Below are 20,549 nucleotides of genomic sequence, written 5' to 3'. Positions count from 1 at the left end.
CAAGGGCACTGAGGCAAGAAAGAACTTGGTGCATGTTATTTAGTTTCCTAATACTTAGAGACTTTCCAGAATTTTATGTTATTGATTTTTTAACTTAATTACAGTGTGGGCAAAGAACACACATTCCATGATTAAACTATAATTATGGGTTTGTCTATTTCTTCTTTCAGTTTTATCAGTTTTTTAGCTCTTCTAAAGGTTGTTCTCTTTATCATTGGGAAATGATCCTCTTTATCCCTGGTAATATTCTTTGCTTTGAAACCTTCCTGGTCTGCTATTAAGCCACTCCATCTTTTTTTTTTTTTCCATTTAATGTTAGCATGGTTTATCTTTTCCATGCTTTTACTTTTAATGTATTTATGTTTACACTTGTTCCTTGTAGGCAGCTTGATTGGTCTTGCTTATTAAATCCAGTATGACAATTTCTGCCTTTTAATTAGGGTGTTTAGACCATTTAATATGATTATTGACATGATTGGGTTTAAATCTACCTTGCTATTTCACTTCTATCTGTCCCATCTGTTCTTTGTTCCTCTTTTCTTCTTTTTCTGCCTTCTTTTGGGTTACATGAGTATTTTATTTTTAAGATTCCATTTTATTATATGATTTTTTGCCAAATTAGCTATAACTCTTGTTCTATTTTAATGGCTTCTTTAGGGTTTATGGTATTTATCTTAAACTTCTTCCAGTCTATCTTCAAATGATATTATACTATTTCACATCAGGTATTTGAAACTTTTAAGAGTATACTTCCATTTCTCCTCTCTTGGCCTTTGTGCTATTGTTGTCATACATTTAATTTCTACATATGTTATAGGTCACACAGTTTATTGTTATTATTTTTGTTTTTAAATACCAATTATCTTTACAGAGGTTTAAATAATAATAGAAATGTTTTTATATTTACTCCTTGTGTTATCATTTCCCCTGTTCAGAGCCCTCCCTTCTCACCACCTCCTTAAAGCAGTCTTAGAAGGAGTGGAATTTAAAAACTTTGGCTAGAATTTTCTCTTCTTGCTGTTGCCAGAGTTGACTTATCCTGCCTTGTCAGTGAAACTGGGGAACAGCTGACTATTCAAAGCGCATTGGGAGTTGTTTATAACTCAGTATTGTAGAAGCAGTAAAAGGACTTCATCCCTCCTGATAATTACTGAGCTCTTCACAATTTGCCAAATCATTTTGTATCTCTTCTGTTTGCTGAAGTACATGACGTTTGTAAAATACAATGCACCTGGAAAACCTTTCAGCTTTCCTTCAGCACTAGGGTGTTGGAAACTCCAAGAGTAGGCGACAAGATAATTTGGACATGCATTACCCCCTCAACTCTTGGCATTGTTATTATACCCTGGGAGTGCCAAGATCTTGGCAACCTCTGGATTTGGTTGTTTTAGTTGCAGGTGCTGTGGACAGACAGCCCAACAGATGACCATTATGAACCTGGCACCCACAGACCAGCTTTTGGCGAGGAGAGAAGATATAGTCACTCCCTACTCTCAACTTAGGCCTTGATACAAAATGTGAAGCTGGCACAGAAAGCTGATCTAAGTGGGCCAGGTGCCTGGTACCAGCTTTTCTACATTTGCCAGCTGTTTTTTCTTGGCTGACATCACCAGAAAAGCTTGCCCTGAGCCCATCAGACACACGGAGGTATATGGACCTAGTGAAGCTCTGGCACAAGTAACACACCTCAGCTGGCATAAGCATAGGTCAGGGTGCCCTTTCCCAGTCTTGCCTGCACAATGAAAGTCACCAGGATTCTGGTTGACAATTCTATTACCATAGTTTCCAAAGAGGGCTCCTACAACCATACAGATACCGCCTAATGAGGAGTATAGTTGAAGCTGGAAGAGAAGCTACACCAAACCCAATTAACATTTAAAGATTGGCACAAGGTCTTGTGCCAGGGGCTAAGAGTAGATCAAAGAAGTATGAACCATGTCCTCTTCTTCAAGGTATTCAATCTGATTGGTAAGATACGACATAAATAGCAAAAGATGACCAAGAGATAAATGATAATAATAAAAGTAATGACTTAATGAGGCAACACACTCACTGCCAATGAGAATTATAGATGGGTGAATTTATAGAGATCAGAGCAAATACAGACTAGCTATACCTTGGTGGTTTTTAGAAGGCAAAGATGGGCTGATTCTTAAATGGAATAAAGTCCCCAGAAATGGTCAGTGAGTCCAAAAATAGTGAACCAATTTGCAGGAGATGAAATCATGTACTTAGGACGAGAAACCAAGTGTTTGAGGCAGAGGAGGCCAAAAGGAAGCTAAGCATGACCATAGTGGTTTTGGTACCTGAGAAAGTATTGGGGCACCCTAGGTGTGAAGAACATGAGTTCTGGAGCTCTGTCATTGACTAGCTGATGTAACTTTGGCCAAGTTATTTCACTCTTTAAATCTCAGTTTCTTCATCTGTAGAGTAGGAACAGTAATATTACTAAATTCCTTCAAAGGGTTGTTATAAGGATTAAATGAATTTATGCATAGTAATTAAGTACAGAGTGTCTGACACAGAGTAAATATTTTGTATGTTTTAGCTACTAGTGGTGGTGTCAATGGCAGGAAAGTCGGCTGGGACCATACCTTAAGTTGAAGCCTGTGAACTGCAAGGTCTTAGTGACATCTTCTTTTCACACGAGGCACCTGGAGCTGAAAGATTATACAACTTGTTAGTGACCGGGTTTGTGGACCAGCTGGGGGCTCTGACCTCCTGTCTTATGCCTCCTCCCTACCACACTGCTGCATCACAGCCTATACTTAGACAGCCAGGCATGGTAGATGTGGCCAGTGAGGGGCTAGAAGGGGCAGATTTGCACTCAATTTCACCTTAATTTGTTATCAATCTTTTGATTCTGGGTAAACTGTGATATTCTGTTCAAGATTCTTTATGCAGTTGCCTGCCAGCCTCTAATAACCAGCTGGGGGGGCAGCAGTGAAGGTCTGGCATATGACGGTGAAAACTGCCTAGTACATCCCACAAGGTTCTGGCAGTCAGCCCACACCTCGGCCAGGGCCAAGCACTCCCTGGACAGGCTTCAGGTCAGCAGAAATTGATTCATTTTTGTTATGCATTTGAAGAAAGCCTAGAATCACAAGGCTTTAATGAGCATATTCAATTGGGGCTTTTTCTCAGGAGAAGAGAACATGTCCTCCGATGTCTGTCATATGAGGAGGGAAGATGAGAATCCTAATGACCGGAGCACAGCAGGGCTCCATTTCCACCACAGAAGACAGGACTGTGGGCAACTGCCAGGCTCTCAGGAAGAGACGTTTCCAGGAGGAAAGTAGCCTGAGGAAGAAGTGCCCTATCCTTCCAGGAAGCTGGAGAGAAAAGCACAATCAGGACAGTTTTTCTTAGAGCAAGATGCACGTATTACTTATGTATGAGCCAGGTGGCATTAGTTGGGTACTTGGGTATGATGTATGTTTTCCAAGGGACCAAAAACACGCAGAGACCTCTTGTTAGTTGGAGACCATAGCGTTCTCAGCTTGGGCTGGTATGTCAGGATCAAGAAAAACTGCAGATCTAATACATTCAATTCCATAAATGTTCATTGAATACTTATTACACACAGGCTAGGAAGGTGTTTGTTTGAAAATACTGAGTAAAAGTGAAATTGACAGAGTCCCTGACTAATAGAAACTCACAGTCTGCTTGGGGAAACACATAGTAGAGTGTAGTACACAATTTTGGGGGCAGCTGCTTTGCTCACGATGATTCTATACGTTTTATTTAGAGCCCCTCATGCCCAGGGGAAGGAGGTCTCTAGTGGAGTTACACAATGTGGGTAACCTTCCAACTCTCACAATAGCAAACTGGTCCATGGGTAGACACTGGATCCAAGCTGGACCCATCTATTCCCTCTCTGTCTGTATGTCTCTTTTTCAATGTCTCATTTAAAGCTAAGAACAAAAATGACAGAGGCTGGCTGTCATTGGAATCACATTGCATTAATGGCAGTACTCTGGGCAAAAGACTGATGAACCCCAGAAGTTTCTTTCCTTTCCAAAGTCAACACTTCCTGGGACTTCCCTGGTGGCGCAGTGGTTAAGAATCTGCCTGCCAATGCAGGGGACATGGGTTTGAGCCCTGGTCCAGGAAGATTCCACATGCCGCGGAGCAGCTAAGCCCATGTGCCACAACTACAGAGCCTGTGCTCTAGAGCCCGCGAGTCACAACTACTGAGCCCACATGCCACAACTACTGAAGCCTGTGCACCTAGAACCCATGCTCCGCAACAAGAGAAGCCACCGCAGTGAGAAGCCCGCGCACCGCAATGAAGAGCAGCCCCTGCTCGACGCAACTAGAGAAAAGCCCGTGCACAGCAACAAAGACCCAATGCAGCCAAAAATAAATAAATAAATAAATAAATAAATAAATAAATTCAAAGTCAACACTTTCTTCAGTTCTGGCAGTCTTTTACAAATCTTCCTAATAATTTTCCTTTGCCTTCATTAGTTTGCATTGGTTTTCTTTCACCTGCATTTAAAGAGGCCCAATTCATTTAAGTAATATGATTTAAGAGGGTGATCAGTAGAAAATCTATGGGAATAACTGGGGGGAGGTGGGGAAGGGGGAGGAAAGGATAGCCAATATCTCTCTAAATGCCTCTAGCAGAAATAAAGGGAGGCTACACATATAGTCACCCTCACAGAACAGAGCTCAGAAATCCAAAGATGTTGAATATTTATATATTTCTTGATATTTAAGGAATCCTAACTTGGGAGTCAGAAGTTATTTTTTAGTTCTAGTTCTAATAAAAACCCAGATGACCTTGGTCATATTATTCCCTCTCTATAAGTCTTAGCTTCAATATATGTAAATTATAGAGGAGAGACTTAGTCACCAAGACCTTTCCAACTCTATGACCATTGACTGGTAGAAATGATAGATCGTGATATCCATCTACATAAGCAATAGTGAAACAGGCCCAAGATCCCAAAGGATGTAGAAAAGCACTATGTTATGCACAAGAGATCAAGAGCTGGATTAAGACAGAGTCCCTGCCAACAGTTGGAGGTTTTCTAATGTTAATTATCACAACAGATTATTTCTGTCCATCTCATTTTAGTGGATATGCTTGATAGTTTTTCAATCAAAGAGAGGATTGCCAGAAAAAATTATTGATGGTAATATTAAAAATAACAAAATATCTTGAGGGCTTACTGCTGCCACTGTACTAAGTGCATGGCTTGCATGATATCATTTAATCCTCTCAACACTGTAAGGTAAGAGCTATTATTTTCCACATTTTATGGATGAAGAAATTGAGGTATAGGGAATAATTTACCCCAGGTTACACTTCACCTCAGGTCGGCCTGCCCTCAACATCCATGATCTTAATATACTTTAGTGAACTACTTCAGAATGATAACCATGTCAGACTTACTATTTATCAAGTATTCACTATGTGACAAAGTAGGCTAAGAGTTTATAAGTTAAGGTAAACTTTTGGAACCTAGGTAGGAAGACAGATTTTGGACTCATGCTTATTTTCTTCATTTTTATTTTTTGACTGCCGTGCAGCACACGGCGTCTTATTTCCCCGACCAGGGATTGAACCTGTGCTCCCTTCAGTGGAAGCACGGAGTCTTAACCAGGGTTATCACCAGGGAAGTCCCTTGGACTCATGCTTCTTAAGAACTTTCTGACTATTGAAGCTATCCAGAAACAAAAGGGATTGACTGAAGAAGTCATGAGTTCCCTGCCACTGAAATGTTTTCCCCTGAGTAGGATGATATGTAGAGAAGTTTCAAGAAAGTGTGAACAATTGTGCTGGGGAAAGAAGATGAACGTGGGCAACCCATGATATTTCTTGAATTCCTGATCTCCTATGAAAAGGCTGAGGTTGGCTGTTTAAGATATGGCCTGGGGGAAAAAATTACTCCTAGACCTGTTAGAAAGCCTGTCAAGGAACATGGAGTATTACTAGGGAGTTATTTACTTTCCCAGCACAATTAAAACAAGAATGAGGGACCATGGAGTTTGCAGCTACCCAGGGTTCTCTCAATACTCTCACACTCCTCAAGCCCCACTCCACATGGCTGAGCCTGAACTGTGGATGGAGCTGGATGACTTGCCTACATGAGCACTGAGAAGGGACCGGAAGGGGCAAGTTTCTCAGCCCCTAGGATCAGAGCTGGAGGAAGTGTATGGTTAATTTGGGATGACTTCTCAGAGGATTTTGAGGCTCTGTGCTTCTTCTTTAGCCAATCAGGGTAGGATAAGGCAAGGTCTGAAGCATTGAATGGCTGATGTAGGGAGAGGTCTTAAGGGCTTTTGGGCATAGCTGAGGTAAGAGCATGTTCTCCAAGCATGAATTTTCATAAGGGATTATTCTTTCTTATGAAAGAAAACGAGGAAGAGGTTTGCACAGGCAACTAGCAGATGGAGGGATGAGGAGAAATGTTAGGACTCCAGGTAGAAGCTGAAGGAACTGCTTTTCTGAAGTTCTGCAGGAGACCAATGAATATAAACATCCCTTCTTTGAATCCAAGTAATGTAGTGGGGAAATGAGGCAGATTCCTCAGCGTCTATGAGGACCCCGTTATCTCTTTATGCATCTGGTAGCTTGAAAATGCAGCTTTGGGAGTCCTAAGAGAAAGGGCTTAGGAGCCTTGGCCGAGGACAGAGGCAGCTGTGGCAGAGGGAGGTACCACGTGACAATCAAGGAGCTTTGTGGGCAGGGGACTACGTTGATAGGAATGCTTATGAGTTCACGTGAGATACCCGTTTGGGAATGGTGATGGGGAGGGGAGGACTTTGTAGGGGGTGTGGGTTTCTCTATCACGCTTGTAGATGCAAGAGATGGAGAAATATGGGTTATTAAGGTTAAGAAATAGTGAAAAACATGAAATAACATAGGTTGAAGAGGCACTGCCCCTCCCTCTTTCTCCCTTTCTCAACTGCCCAAGGCTGCTTTTCAGAAATTTCTCCTTTTCAAGACTGTCCTTGCTGTCCATTGATTTTTAAATATGTAGTTAAAAGGTTATGGAGAGGATAAGTATATGGTGTGATTTGCCATCAGCTCTAAGCCTTTCGGTTTACGACCTGCTTGCTTTTAAACATTTAAAAATTGCATTTCCTTGCTATCTACAAATTTCAAGTCTCTATAATAGATGCTGCAAAGCACACAGCCATGAATAAGATAAGGCTCCTGGGCTGCAGAAACTAACAACACAAGAAATGGGAGAGAGGACGTATTCACAGCTGCTGCCATAGAAGGCTGTTTGTGGCAAGTGGCTTGAACGATACCAAGGATGCATTTTAGGAATTGAGGCAGGAGGAAGCATATCTTGCTGGTGACAGCAAGGAAGACTCAATGGTTGAGCTTATATATTTCTTAGACTTAAAACCATCCAGGCAGTAAGATTTATTTTCATTGCAATAAAAATATTTTAATTACATTAAGTGCATACAAATTTCTAACAATAGAATGTTTATTTCTATAGTGCATTTGTTCAATAAACCCTAAAACATATGCTGATTTTCTTCTGATTTTGAACACTTCTTGGTAGACAGGTGTCAGGTGGTTATGCCCCAGCAAGGTCCCAAGAAAATTCTGCCTCAGTTTACTATTTGCTTCATTATACTTTCAAGTCCTCATTTAACGAGTAATTACCATGAGAGGCATCATCTCTCAGGAAGTGATGGAGAGGGAAGTGGGTCTTTAGAGTCAATTATTTCCTTAGGGTATGCGGCTAGTCCATCAGTTTGCCCCAAACTGTTAGATTCTCTTTCTACCTCGTGTATGTGTCATCCCAGGTTCTGATCAGCCCTTCCTGTTCTGAGTGGAATTCCTACTTATTCAAGAACTCTCTGGCTTACTTTAAATACCATGGATCCCTCCTTTCTTACTCCTATAGCTAGAGAGAAATATACATCTATTCTTTGTATATAGAATACCTGCATACATCTTATCCTCAAACTCCACAGCTTACAGCTAGATATATGCTTAACAAATGAAACGAAACCTGCACATGTGCTAAAAAATATACTAACATGTTGTGATGGATGAACGTTTGTCCCCCCAAATTCATACGTTGAAGTCCTAACCCCCAATGTGATGGTATTAGGAGGTGGGGTGTTTGGGAGCTGATGAGGTCATGAGAGTAGAACCTTCATGAATGGGATCAGTGCCCTTATAAAAGAGACCCCAGGGAACTCCCTAACCCTCTTTCCTCCGTGTGAGGATAGAATGAGAAATTGGCAGTCTGCATCTGGGAAGATGTGCCGCCACAGAAACTGACATTGCTGGCAGCCTGCTATTGGACTTCCAGACTCCAGAACTGTGAGAAATAAATGTCTGTTGTTTATAAGCCACCTATTCTACGGTATTCTGTTATGGCAGCCTGGTAGCCTGAACTGACTGAGACACAGTTAATGTCTGTAAGAGCCAAGCAGTCTAGTCTAGTCTAGTCTATCAGGAAACCTGAGTTCAGTCTCAACCAGCTGTGCAATTTTGATAAAATACTTCAGCTTCTCTGGTTCTTGTTTCTTTCTCTAAAATAAAGGAGTATGATTCTGTTATTTTTGAAGTCAATGGGTAGGACTTACTGGCTTAAGTATTATGTAAAATATTAAAATTAGGCATTATACATTTTTTGGTAAAAATTCAAGCAATATTTGAGTAGAATAAAGAGCCCAAGCCCACACCTTCTTCTCCACTCCAGATGTGAGTTTATTTTTATAGATTTGTTTACATATGTATTCATCTTTGTACTATACCACTGTTTCCCATACATGAGATTATATTATATGTAATTCTATAGCTTGACTTCTGTTTTATTAAAGATTTTTTTGGATGTGGACCATTTTTAACATCTTTATTGAATTTGTTACAATATTGCTTCTGTTTCATGTTTTGGTTTTTTGGCTGTGAGGCATGTGGGATCTTAGCTCCCTGACCAGGGATCGAACCTGCACCCCCTACATTGGAAGGTGAAGTCTTAACCACTGGACTGCCAGGGAAGTCCCTTGACTTCTTTTTTTTACTAGAAAGTATAGTACTGTGATCTCATTTCACAACACTAGAACTCTCTATCGACTACTGTCATAGACTTTATGTTACGGATAAACTGTAGCTTATCAGGCACTCCCTTTTTTGTGAATATTTAGGTTGGTCTCAGTTTTTGCTATCACAAACAATGCTACAATAAATATCTTAGTACATGCCTCTTTACACATATATGTAAGTACTTCCTGGAGAAGAGACACCCAGAAGTGGAATTTTTGTTCCAAGTGTACAAATATTTAAATGTAGATAGAAAACAGAATGGGTGGGATTTCAACAGTGGTGATTGGAACACACCCTCTGCTTTATGATTCATAGTCATCAAAACTGCTCCTTGACATTTACACGTGGGTGTTCCACAGGTATTTCAATGCCCAAAATATGATCCCATTTTCCTCCCCAACCCTTTCTCTTTCCCAGTCTTCCCTACTTCCTTAGACGGTGGCACTATCATCTCAGTTTTTAAGTCTCGAAACCAAAAGGCATCCTGTATTGCTTATTTTCTCTTGTCTTTCATGACCAAACACTCTGTAAGTGTTTTTGGTTCTGTCTTCAAACTATTATTAGAATCCATTCACTTTCTTCAATCTTCACCATTACCACCTTGGTGCAAGGCAACATTCTCTCTTACCTGGTCTATGGCGCTAATTTCCTAACAGTTCCCTGGTCTATGACACTAATTTCTTGACAGATCTTCCTGCTTTTATTTTTTCCCCCCCAAGTCAAATGTTGTCTCTATATTGCAGCCAGAGTAATATTTTCAAAATATAAATTTGATCATATTATTCCTATGTTTAAAATTCTTTAATCACTTTTCATCTCACTAAAAATAAAACATAACCTCCTTCTCATGGCCTTGTAGATCCCACATGACCCTACGCAATCCCACCTGTCACTTGGAATCACTTATTATATTTTGGCCATTTTGTTTCAATTCAATTGCCAAAATTTACCAATTCCACTCCCACCACAGAGCCATCACATTTTCTCTCCTCCTGCCTGGAAGCTCTATTTCTGTTCTTTGCACTGCAAGCTCCTTTTGATTCTTCAATTCTTGGTTTAGTGTCATCTTTTCAGAGATGCCTTCCCTGAAGCCCTGCCTCTCTGCACCAGCTACTCTCTATCACATTGCTCTGTTGATTTCCTTCACAGCTCTTATCAGAATCCAAAATTATCTTGTTTTTTTGTTTACTTGTTTATTACCTGTATACCCCACTTACAGTTAAGCTCTACCAAGGCAAGGACCCTATCTATCTTTTTCTCTGCTTTGGGCACATAGCAGATGCTCAACAAATGGATGCTGAGGGAGTGAGGAAGCCTTTCCGGCAGAGGTACTACCTGCTATGGGAAAGGCACAGAAAACAGGGAATGCTGGGTGAGATCTGGACCAGAGAGAATCCAGGGTAATTGAGCGAGGAGAGCTGGGCAGGAGATAACAAGAAAAAGGCTGGAAGGAAAGTCCCCGCCAGGTTACAGAAGATCTCCAGTGATAGAATTGATCCTCTGGGTCTTCTGAGGTTGGCTCTCCATCACATCACATTAAACTGCTGTCAGCAAGAGACTCAGGCACGAAGCGCTGCCCATGCATCCTAGCATTTGAAACTTGGTCCACGGTTTCATTTTTTGAACGTAGCTCTTGGCACATCTGCTTTATTATTTTTTTTGCGGTACGCGGGCCTCTCACTGTTGTGGCCTCTCCCGTTGCGGAGCACAGGCTCCGGACGCGCAGGCTCAGCGGCCATGGCTCACGGGCCCCGCCGCTCCGCGGCATGTGGGATCTTCCCGGACCGGGGCACGAACCCATGTCCCCTGCATCGGCAGGCAGACCCTCAACAACTGCGCCACCAGGGAAGCCCCACATCTGCTTTATATTTCACTTTCAGGAAGGTTCAGTACCTTTTTAAATTCACAACTTGTTTTTCTAGATTTGTCATGACTTCATTTGATCGCTTTGAATTGGAAGAACTTAATAAAATGGTTTCCAATAATCTAGTGGGCCATTATCCATTTTCTTTAAGTTAGCAAAGTTATGGATTTCTCTAACAATTAAAAAAAAAAAGTCTACAGTGACTCCAGAACCATTAAGGTATGTGATAATCTCATTAAATTTCTTAGTATAATTAGCTACCTCTTTTTCCCTAAGGAATATTCAGATGCATTTCAGTTAAAACATATTTTTAGGCTTTCTGGAGTATGTGATATCCTTTGTAAAAGAAAAAGCTCTGTTTCCTTTTTGTCATTTGAACAAAACCCACGTATCCCTTTGAATTATTTTAGGTGTATGTTTCTTATTTACTTAGAACTATAAACTATGACATTTAAAGATCAAGGAATGATTTATTGATAGCACTGGTATCTCACGGAGAAGGTGCCAAGACTTCTGAGTTTCACCATCTGTCTAAGGTCAAGAGCAGGGCCTCCTTACATTGGGCCTTGGGTTCAGACTGAGGCCTGAGCCTGCTTCCAATCCTCGGGGGAACTTCTAATCACCCCGCTTATCACTGGCAAGAACTGCTAGAAAAACATATTTTGTTGTTAACGTGGAAATCAAAAGAAAAATGTGCTTTGCTTTATAGGTAGTTTCTCAAGAGCACTTACCTACAACGGAGGTGCCTGTCTTTATTCGATATATTAGTGGGGTTAGTATAGGAATTCTCACCATAAAAAACCATTTTATTTTTGTTGTATGAACAAATTTTAAGCAAAACATAGTTTTAAATATCAATCTATAATTACCTTTATAAATATATAAATATTCTAAACGCTACAATTTAAGCTGCGTTTTTCATTCTCATCCCCAAAGTTTGTTCTTTGCTGTTAATAGGTCACCATTAGATTAAAGAAGCTAAAGTGATTGTAACTGAGATGTTATTTGGTTCTTATTTTAGCCCAAAGTTAGCATATTAATAAAGCAGCATATAAGTGTCCTGCTGTGTAAACTAGAAACTAAATTTTCAGAATGGGCTTGTAGCCCAGTAACAACTGAGACTTACTGGAACATCACTAACTTTCCTCTATCATTTAGGCCCTTTGTTATTGTTTCTCTTCTTTCTATTGTTTGGAATAATCTTAGAATGTAGTTTTCAAGATGTAATTTTGGGGAAGAGATAAGGACAGGAGGAAAAAAGAAAAGAAAGTATGAGAACAGAAGGAAGAAATAAAGGAAACCAAAGAGGAGGGACAGAGAAATAGAGTAAAGGAATAAAAAGTAAACCAAGACATGTTTTGTTTCTCTTCTCAAGGCCCTACACTGCTTTCTGAATCATAGTAACATTAGAATTATGGGGTTTCTTTTGCAACAATCTATTTTGGTTTCTTAGTTCATTTTAAAAAAACTCAGTATTTTGAAATAATTATAGATTCACCAGAAGTTGCAAAGAGAATGTGAAGAGGTTCAGTGCATCCTTCATCAGTTTCCTCCATGGTTCCATCTTATAACTAGAGTACAATATCAAAACCAGAACGTCAGCATTGGTCCTGTGTGAGTGTGTAGTTCTATGCCATTTTATCACATTTGAGATTGATATATAACTCCTGCAATCAAGATTCAGAACTAATCCATCACCACAATGATCTCCATCTTTCTACCCCTTTATATTCACACCCTTTTCTCCTCTCCACCCCCCTCCTCCTCCTGCCCATCTTTAACCCCTGGAAACTGCTAATCTGTGCTCTATTTCTATAATTCTGTCATTTCAAGCATGTTATATAAATGTTATCATATGGTATAGAGTGTTTTGAGATTGACTTTTTCCACTTGACATAATTCCCTTGAGATCTATCCTTCTGTGTGTTTATCAGTGTTGTGCCCTTTTTATTGCTGAGAAGTATTTCAAGAATTATGTTTAAATCATTTGATGAGCGCTAAAATTGCTCTCTATTCAAGAAGGCATTGTTCAGACAATTCTATGCTAACTCTGAGAAGATTAGGAATCCTATATGATATGGTCAATTACTTTCCTTAGGGTTTCTGATCCTCTGCACAGGCCGCATCATCTCCTAGAAGTGCCCTTCTCACCTTGGCCGCAGTTCAGATTTCACCTTCACAAAATCCGTTGCTGAACCTCATAGTGGTCTGTTTGATTCCTCTTTCCCCTGTCTTGTCAAAGAAGCAATGGCATACTTGCCTCCCTCAACGCTCTCACTGCATCTGTTCTTACCTTTAATGACCATGTGTTGCCATGTTTTTCTCCTTCAGTAGACTGGGTGCCTCTTGAGGGTAGGGAGCAAGCTCTGTGCAGCTCCTGATAATAAATGGCCTGTTCTCAATAAATGCTAGTCATACCGATTCTGATTTTAAGTGAATTAGGTTAGGAGTTCTCGCTTTGTTGGCATATGGGAGTCACGTGGAGAAATTTTTTGAAGAAATCTGATGCCTGGGTCTCACTCTCAGAGATTCTAACTTAACTGATCCAATGAGCAGCTAGGGCATTAAGGTTTTGAAACCTCCTTAGTTGGTTCTAAAGTGCCACCAAAATCTAGAACTACTGCCTGGGCCAAGATCAAGAAGTGATTATTAGAGAGGATTTAATCTCTAAAGGAGACACTGTGGAAGGCTGTTTTTGTTTGTTTGTTTGTTTGTTAACTTATCCACAATATTTTTTTGTTAAAAATGAGCATTTACTCGCATTTGGATGTTTAGATGCCTCCTATATGTTAGAAAAATTTTGTGTATGAATCAGAATATGATTCTGTAAATTTTGCCTGTCATGTTGATTCTATGGAATACTTTCTGCAAACAGAAAAAGTGTGTTCTCTATTCTCCATAAAATTTAAATCGATTCAAAACACATTTCTGAGGCTTCTAAAGAAGTCATTAACCAGAGCCTCTCAGCCTTGGCTGCCCATTAGAGTCAGCTGCGGAGCTTTAAAAATCCTAGTGCCTGGGCTGCACACCACACACATTAGATGGGACTCTCTGGGGATGAGGTCCAGGCATCAGCACTTTGTAAAGCTCCCTGGGTGATTCCAGTGTGCAGCCAAGGTTGAAGAACCACTGTTCCAAATTGATGTAGTTCCTTTTGGACACTGCTGATTTATCTTTGTAAACATATATGTTAATTCTTTTTGTTTGCATGAATTAACCTTTACATTAATTGGGTGAAAAGTAAGAAGTATCACTTATTCTACGCTCGTGCTTTCAGAAAACCTTAGCTGTCACAAGTATATGCATAGCATTTTACTGTTGACAAAATGCTTTCATGTCCACTAGTTCAATTGTTTCTTAAGAGACAAAGCAAAACAAAGAAAGCGAGATAGAAAAGAGCAACGACTGTTAACTTTATACTCCAATTTTACAGGTGAGGAAACCAAGACATAGATAAAGTGTTGTAGGCCCCATAGGTAGATAAAGTGTTGCAGGGCCTGTGATGAGTCAAGCAAGGCACCTAGAGCTTGAAGGAGGCCCTCATTCTCAGGGTTGTGCAAGTACAGGTTGGCACCTGAGTGTGAACCCCACCTAACGTTGTGTTCCCTAGGTACCTCGTCTCACTCTACTCCTGGCTCTGAAAGTGAGTTACCCCCATGCACACAGTTAGGCAGTGGGAGGAGACATGTTAAGATCAGAATCTGGGGCACCTGTGATTTCCTCACCCCACCATCTTTATAGGTCAGGAAATGCACACATATTACGAAGTGCAGAATTGCCTCTGCCTGAACATAGTGTAGTAGGCTGAATAATGTCCCTCTCCTCCCAAACGAAGTCTACATCCTAATCCTCAAAACCTGTGAATATGTTATTTTACATGGTGAAAGGGACTTTGCAGATGTGATTAAGTTAAGGACTTTGAGATGAGGAGATGAGTCTAGAATGTTCCAGTTAGGCCCAATGTGATCACAAGAGTCCTTAAAAGAGGGAGGCTGGACAGGCAGAGTCAGAGAAGGAGATGTGACCATGGAGGTGGAGGCTGAAATGATACCATTGTTGAAAGGAGGCCGTGAGCCAAGCAGTGCAGACGGCCTCTAGAAGCTGGAAAAAGCAAGGAATGATTCCCCCCTACAGCCTCCAGAATGAACGGAAGTCCTGCTGACACATGGATTTTAGCTCATAAGACCCATATTCAGACTCCTGACCCTCTAGAACTATAAAATAATAGATTTGTGTTGAGTCATTACGCTTATGGTAATTTGTTATAGCAGCAATAGAAAACTATTACACTTAGTTTAAAATTATTATTTGCCTGCCAAATATTAGTAGTTTGCCAGATGAAGTAGTTGGCTCAAGTTTAGCTGCCATGTTATACCAAAACAAGTCATCTTAAATAATTAAAGCATGCTCACTGTGGTAAGCTGCCTCTGCTGCGGGAGATACCTGGGAACTGAGCCAACAGAGAAAATTGATTCTCAAATTATCCCGGGGTGTGCACTCACTGGGGCAAACGGCAGACAGAATCACGAGCTTTATTTAGGATGGTAAATCCTTCTTGCTTGGTATTCTGTTTTGCTCTCCCTGTCTCTGTCACTGTCTCTGTCTTTCTGATAAGCACATGTAACTGACTTTAAAAAAATTTAAAATTCAATGTGAACATGATGCTACTCCTTCATAAAATTAATTTTTCATAGGGACCAACACAGCATTAGAGATATTACTTGTTAGAGTTCTCATTGGTGGAAGGCAGACTCTTGAGAGGTGAGGGCTGGGAAGATGATGACGTAAACCTATTCTGTGAGCCACCCAGACTTGGTACCAGGACCAGAGGGTGGGAATTGGAGACACAGACTCACAATGTGTAAGAACTTTCTAACAGTCCAAGTATTTCAGAAATAAAAAGAAAAATTTTTGGAGATGATGATCTCCCCAGTACCCCAGGTATTCAAGCAGAGTTCAGCCAACTACAACGTGGGGAAGAGATTAAAGCTCTGAATAGAAGACGTGAGGGGTGTTAGATGCATTTATTACTGAAATTCTCCATCATGAGATTTACACTGTTCCATTTCTCTTCGAGATTTGGTCCTCTCTTTCCAAGTAGATAAAGTAGCCACAAGTAAAAGATTACACCTAATTCTTTAAGTCTTATTCTTTGGTAAGATTCCTTGCTCACTTTAGAAATTCCAAAATGCTATAGCACAGGCTTCTTCTCGTGTAAGACACGATGCCTTGTTAAATAACAGTTTTCCTATAGAATGGAATTTAGTACCAGATGTTTCTTTGCTGGCCCACCCAGTGGGGTCTCATGTGAATTCCACCAAGTCCCCTTGTTGTGAGGTCTAAATTCTAATACATGAGAAGCAAAGGAAAGTGTTACAGCAAGGCTTTTGAGATGCTCCCTATTTCTTTCCTTTAACGTCAGTGCCACAACATTTTCCAACCACTAGGTTTTGTTTTTAAGAGACCGTGAAGGAGGAACCTTCTCCAGAGCACTTCTGGGGCTGGCTGCAGTCCACGCCCGTCAGGGTCCTGCCATGTGTAAATCATGCATCCAGATACATACAGAGAAAGCCCATGCATCACAGGCTGGAGGTGACATGGGTCATACTGTCTGTAAATCCGGTGAAAATAATGTATTTGTGCTGTGACATGACATCCCATAATGAGATTGTGATCCATAGCATGTGATTTGCTATTTGTGGCAAAGATGAATTTCACAGTGAGCACAGCTGCTGAGAGGCTGCTGGGCCTGGTGGATGCGTGTAATGGAAAGGCCCATCTCAGGCCATCCAGTCATAGCTCTTCTCTACTGGAAATAATTTCTTGGGACTGCCAAGAACGAGTTGCCAAATTGAATTTTCTCTAAAGGGTAGCTGAGTATTTAGGCCAAGCAAAATCTCTAACGGGAAAAAAATGTATAGAAGTTGTTCATCAATATTCCATTTATTGCATTAATGGTTATGGTAATAGAAGCCAACAGTCCACAACTGAGGTTATGTGTCAGACTCCTGCACCTTCAGCCCACGCAATCCGTGAAAGTAAACACTGCCTTTATGTTCAAAACAGAATAAATAACCTAAGATGTTCAGATCCTTATTCCTAGAGTCGTATGTGGAAGCTTTTTAGACTTGCATCATTTTTAAGGGTCCTAAGTTGTCCTGAGTCCTTGCAATGTCAAGTATGGTCCCCAGACCAGCAGTATTGGCATCACCCTGGAGCTTATTAGAAATACAGACTCTTGGGTCCCATTTCAGACCTGCTGAATTAGAATCTGCTTTTTAACAAGCTTTCCAAGTGGTTCTCAGACACATTAAGTGTGCCGATCAGCACCAGTAATAAAGATGTTAATATAAATATGTGTGTATAACTTTTTGTATCTGATGAGAAGCATTTTCACAATGATTACCTAGCTTGAGCTTTCCAATAACCTTGCGAAGTAGGTAGTTATCATTATTCTCATCTTACAGTTGAAGCAATTGAAATTCATTGTGGTTAATAGTTTTGCCCATGATATATGCAGGTCAGTATGAAACCTAAACTCAAGCTCATGTTTTTTCTCTCCAAGCCTGGTATTCCTTTCTTATTATTGGTAGAGTGCATGCTGTGAGTTTGTTTGCTTCTGTCTTCAGGAGTGATGGGAGACTCCACGAAGCCACTCGTACCCTCTCAGTTATCCCCATCGTGAGAAAGAAGAGGCATCTGTAAATGACAAGCTGGACTCAGTGTTACTGTGCATGGCTAAGCCTATGTAGAACTTTTCTCTGATTCCAACAAGATCAAACCTGACCTCTGTCATATTCGTTCTAGATTTGGACAGACCGAACATCAGATGCTCCACGTTACGGCTGGACTCAGAACTGATCACACCAGTCAACTTGGTGATACTCAGACCTGTGACAATCTATTAACTCTACAACTCCTTTAAGGACCCTACTGCTCCAGAAAGATTTCCCAAGCCAGCCATTGAAATACAGGACAATATAGCAAGCACTCTATTACATACCGCCTCTGGCAAAGCCTCTCAAGAATGCTTTTGATGATGATGGCACGATAACTAGCCACTAAGTGTAATGTATAATGTAACCGTTGCCTCTGGGGGACTTTCATGCTTCGGTCCTGGCATTCTCACAGAGGGCCCTGTGACAGGATGAAGCCAGGAGTCAGGGATGCTAATGAGACACAGGCTGAAAGAGTTCTTCAGCCTCTCCTGGCACCTGGGACCCTCTGAGGAACCCAAGGCTACTGGAGAAACCCCCGGGCTTGTGAAAGCAGGGGCAGTGGAATAAAGAGAAAAAGTTTCAGGGCAGGTGTGAAAGGACAGACTGAGAGTATTAGATACAGATATGTTGTTACTGTATTGCATAATATGCTATTTTTTTCATAAGAGCTTGATATGAAATTTTTAACCATAAAGTTTAGTGTCAAAGAGAACAACCTGATGTATGTATCTGGGGGATTTTGAGCAGAAAAGTAAACTCGTTCAGCTCCTCATTTAATATTCTTAACTAACATCTTTGAAAATTAATCAACTTCTCTGTATAATGGCTAGATAGGCCCTTTCAGAGATTTTAAAGTTAAGAAGGAGCTGTAGAGAGCACTAAATTTTTTCCTGAACCTAGGAGTGTATGTTGCAGAATATATAAGAACAGCAATGGGAAAAGTAAACTGATGCTAACTCAGAACTTAACCTGTGTTCTTATAGATCAGTGAATCTCCCATTTGGCTTTTGGAGGATTCAATTCCAACATGCATAATTCATGGAAGGTACTTTCTTAATTGTAGACAATCTGTATGGTTTTTTCCAAACATAAAGAATTCCCTTGGGAGATTGAACACTAATTCTTATGCTCTACTGGCTCCCCATTTCTTTCCTGTAATTCTGAGATGATAAAAATCAAATTGTGACTGCATTTCTATCTCCTTTCTTCTTCATTGTCCCAAAGCCTAATCATGCAAAAACTCACAGGTACAGCCTCTCTGATTTATGGGATCACATTTTGTCATAATGTTATTTATGCTCACGTCCTTGTTAAAATATTAAACATGGTGACTGACTTCTGTGTCACCTGCAGCTGTGCTGGGGGAGGTCTACCTTCATATCTGGGAATGATTATTTTTTCTTTGGAAGCTGACTTGCCTTACGAATTCTCATTTATCCTTTTCACCATTTCTTTCACGGAGGAGAGAAAGGTCTCAATCTATAACAGTCAGAGAGAAAAGAAATGCTGTGGAATCTTCTGTATAGTATTTTCTGTGACCAGTTTCCTCTTCATTAGAGGAACAGCCCTGCTCAATGCAGTGTGTGTTTGTCTAGTGCAGATTCTAAAACACAGCTAGTCCATTGCCATTTCATCACATGGCGTCTAAAGGAAAGAGGCCAGTAAAGATATTATTCATATTAAAAACAATAATGATTTCCACAATAAAAAATTGGAAAATATGATGTTTTCATATGGATGAAGAAATTATCCAACATTTCAGAGAAGACTAGAAAAGTTTGGAACGCCCTAAAAGACATAGCTATGCTTCAAGCTTTCCTCTCTTTTTTGGCTTTCTGATTAGGACGTCACTATAAGTCAGGTACGTTTATTAGTCCAACTTTAAAGTTGAGAAAACTTAAACTCAGTGGGGTTGGGTAACTTGCCCATGGTCATGTCATACAGCTAGCTAGTGGCAGAGCTGGGGTCCAAATCCAGAACTGATGTTTTTCTTATCTTTTTAAAATTTCATTGAAGTGTAGTTGATTTACAACGTTGTGTTAATTTCTGCTGTACAGCAAAGTGACTCCTTTATACATATATATATTCTTTTTCATATTTTTTTCCATTATGGTTTATCACAGGATACTGAATATAGCAGAACTGATGTTTTTCTACATTAGAGTGCCACTCACAAGAGACGCTGGGTGAAACGTGCTTTGTAAACTGTAAATGTGCACAGTATGAATTGGGAATTGGCAAAACTTCTGGCTCTCTTGTGTGTGTGCTCCCACCCCTTCCCTCGTGGCTTTTCCGGCGTTCTGGAATGCTTCTCCACTTGTCTCCACCTTTTGAAAACCTCCTCCTCATCTTTCAAAGAGCTGCTCTAAGAAATTCCTCTTCTTCATGTTTCCCTTATTTCCTCATTGGTATTAATACCTCTCACAAGTGACACAGAAATATACATTGCTAAAAAAAAAATTCTAGGAATACAGAAAAAGCTGAATCCCTTCCTATGCCTCTTTCCCTGAGGTAACCACGTCAGTTTTTGCTAGGCATTTACTTGCATTCGTGTACATAAAAACACATGGTTTTTTTTTGACATGGATACTCTCCTTTAATATTATTTTGCAACTTCCTTTTTTCATTTAAAATGTCTTGAAGATCTTTACATGTCAGCGTGCGTGGAACTAACTGCCTCGTTCTTTTAACTGTCACCTGTAACTGCTTATTGACAACGAGTCTTCCCTCCCACAGATACTGATTTTCTCTCCATTTATTCAGGTCTTTATTTATGCACTTTAACACATCATGTAGTACTCGCGTTTCTAGCAAATTTATAGTTTTGGTTGCTGTTGTAATTGCAATTTTTATTTTATATTTTCTCATTGGTTTTGCTAATGTTTAGGAAAGCCATTGGTATTAATTTTAACCACATTGCTGAACTCTTAATCTTCAT

Source organism: Delphinapterus leucas, chromosome 4 (assembly GCF_059928025.1).
Source record: "Delphinapterus leucas isolate spDelLeu-1000000601 "Yukka" chromosome 4, BTC_Dleu_Yukka2, whole genome shotgun sequence".
Classification (NCBI taxonomy): domain Eukaryota; kingdom Metazoa; phylum Chordata; class Mammalia; order Artiodactyla; family Monodontidae; genus Delphinapterus; species Delphinapterus leucas.
Note: the sequence above shows the minus strand (reverse complement) of the source record.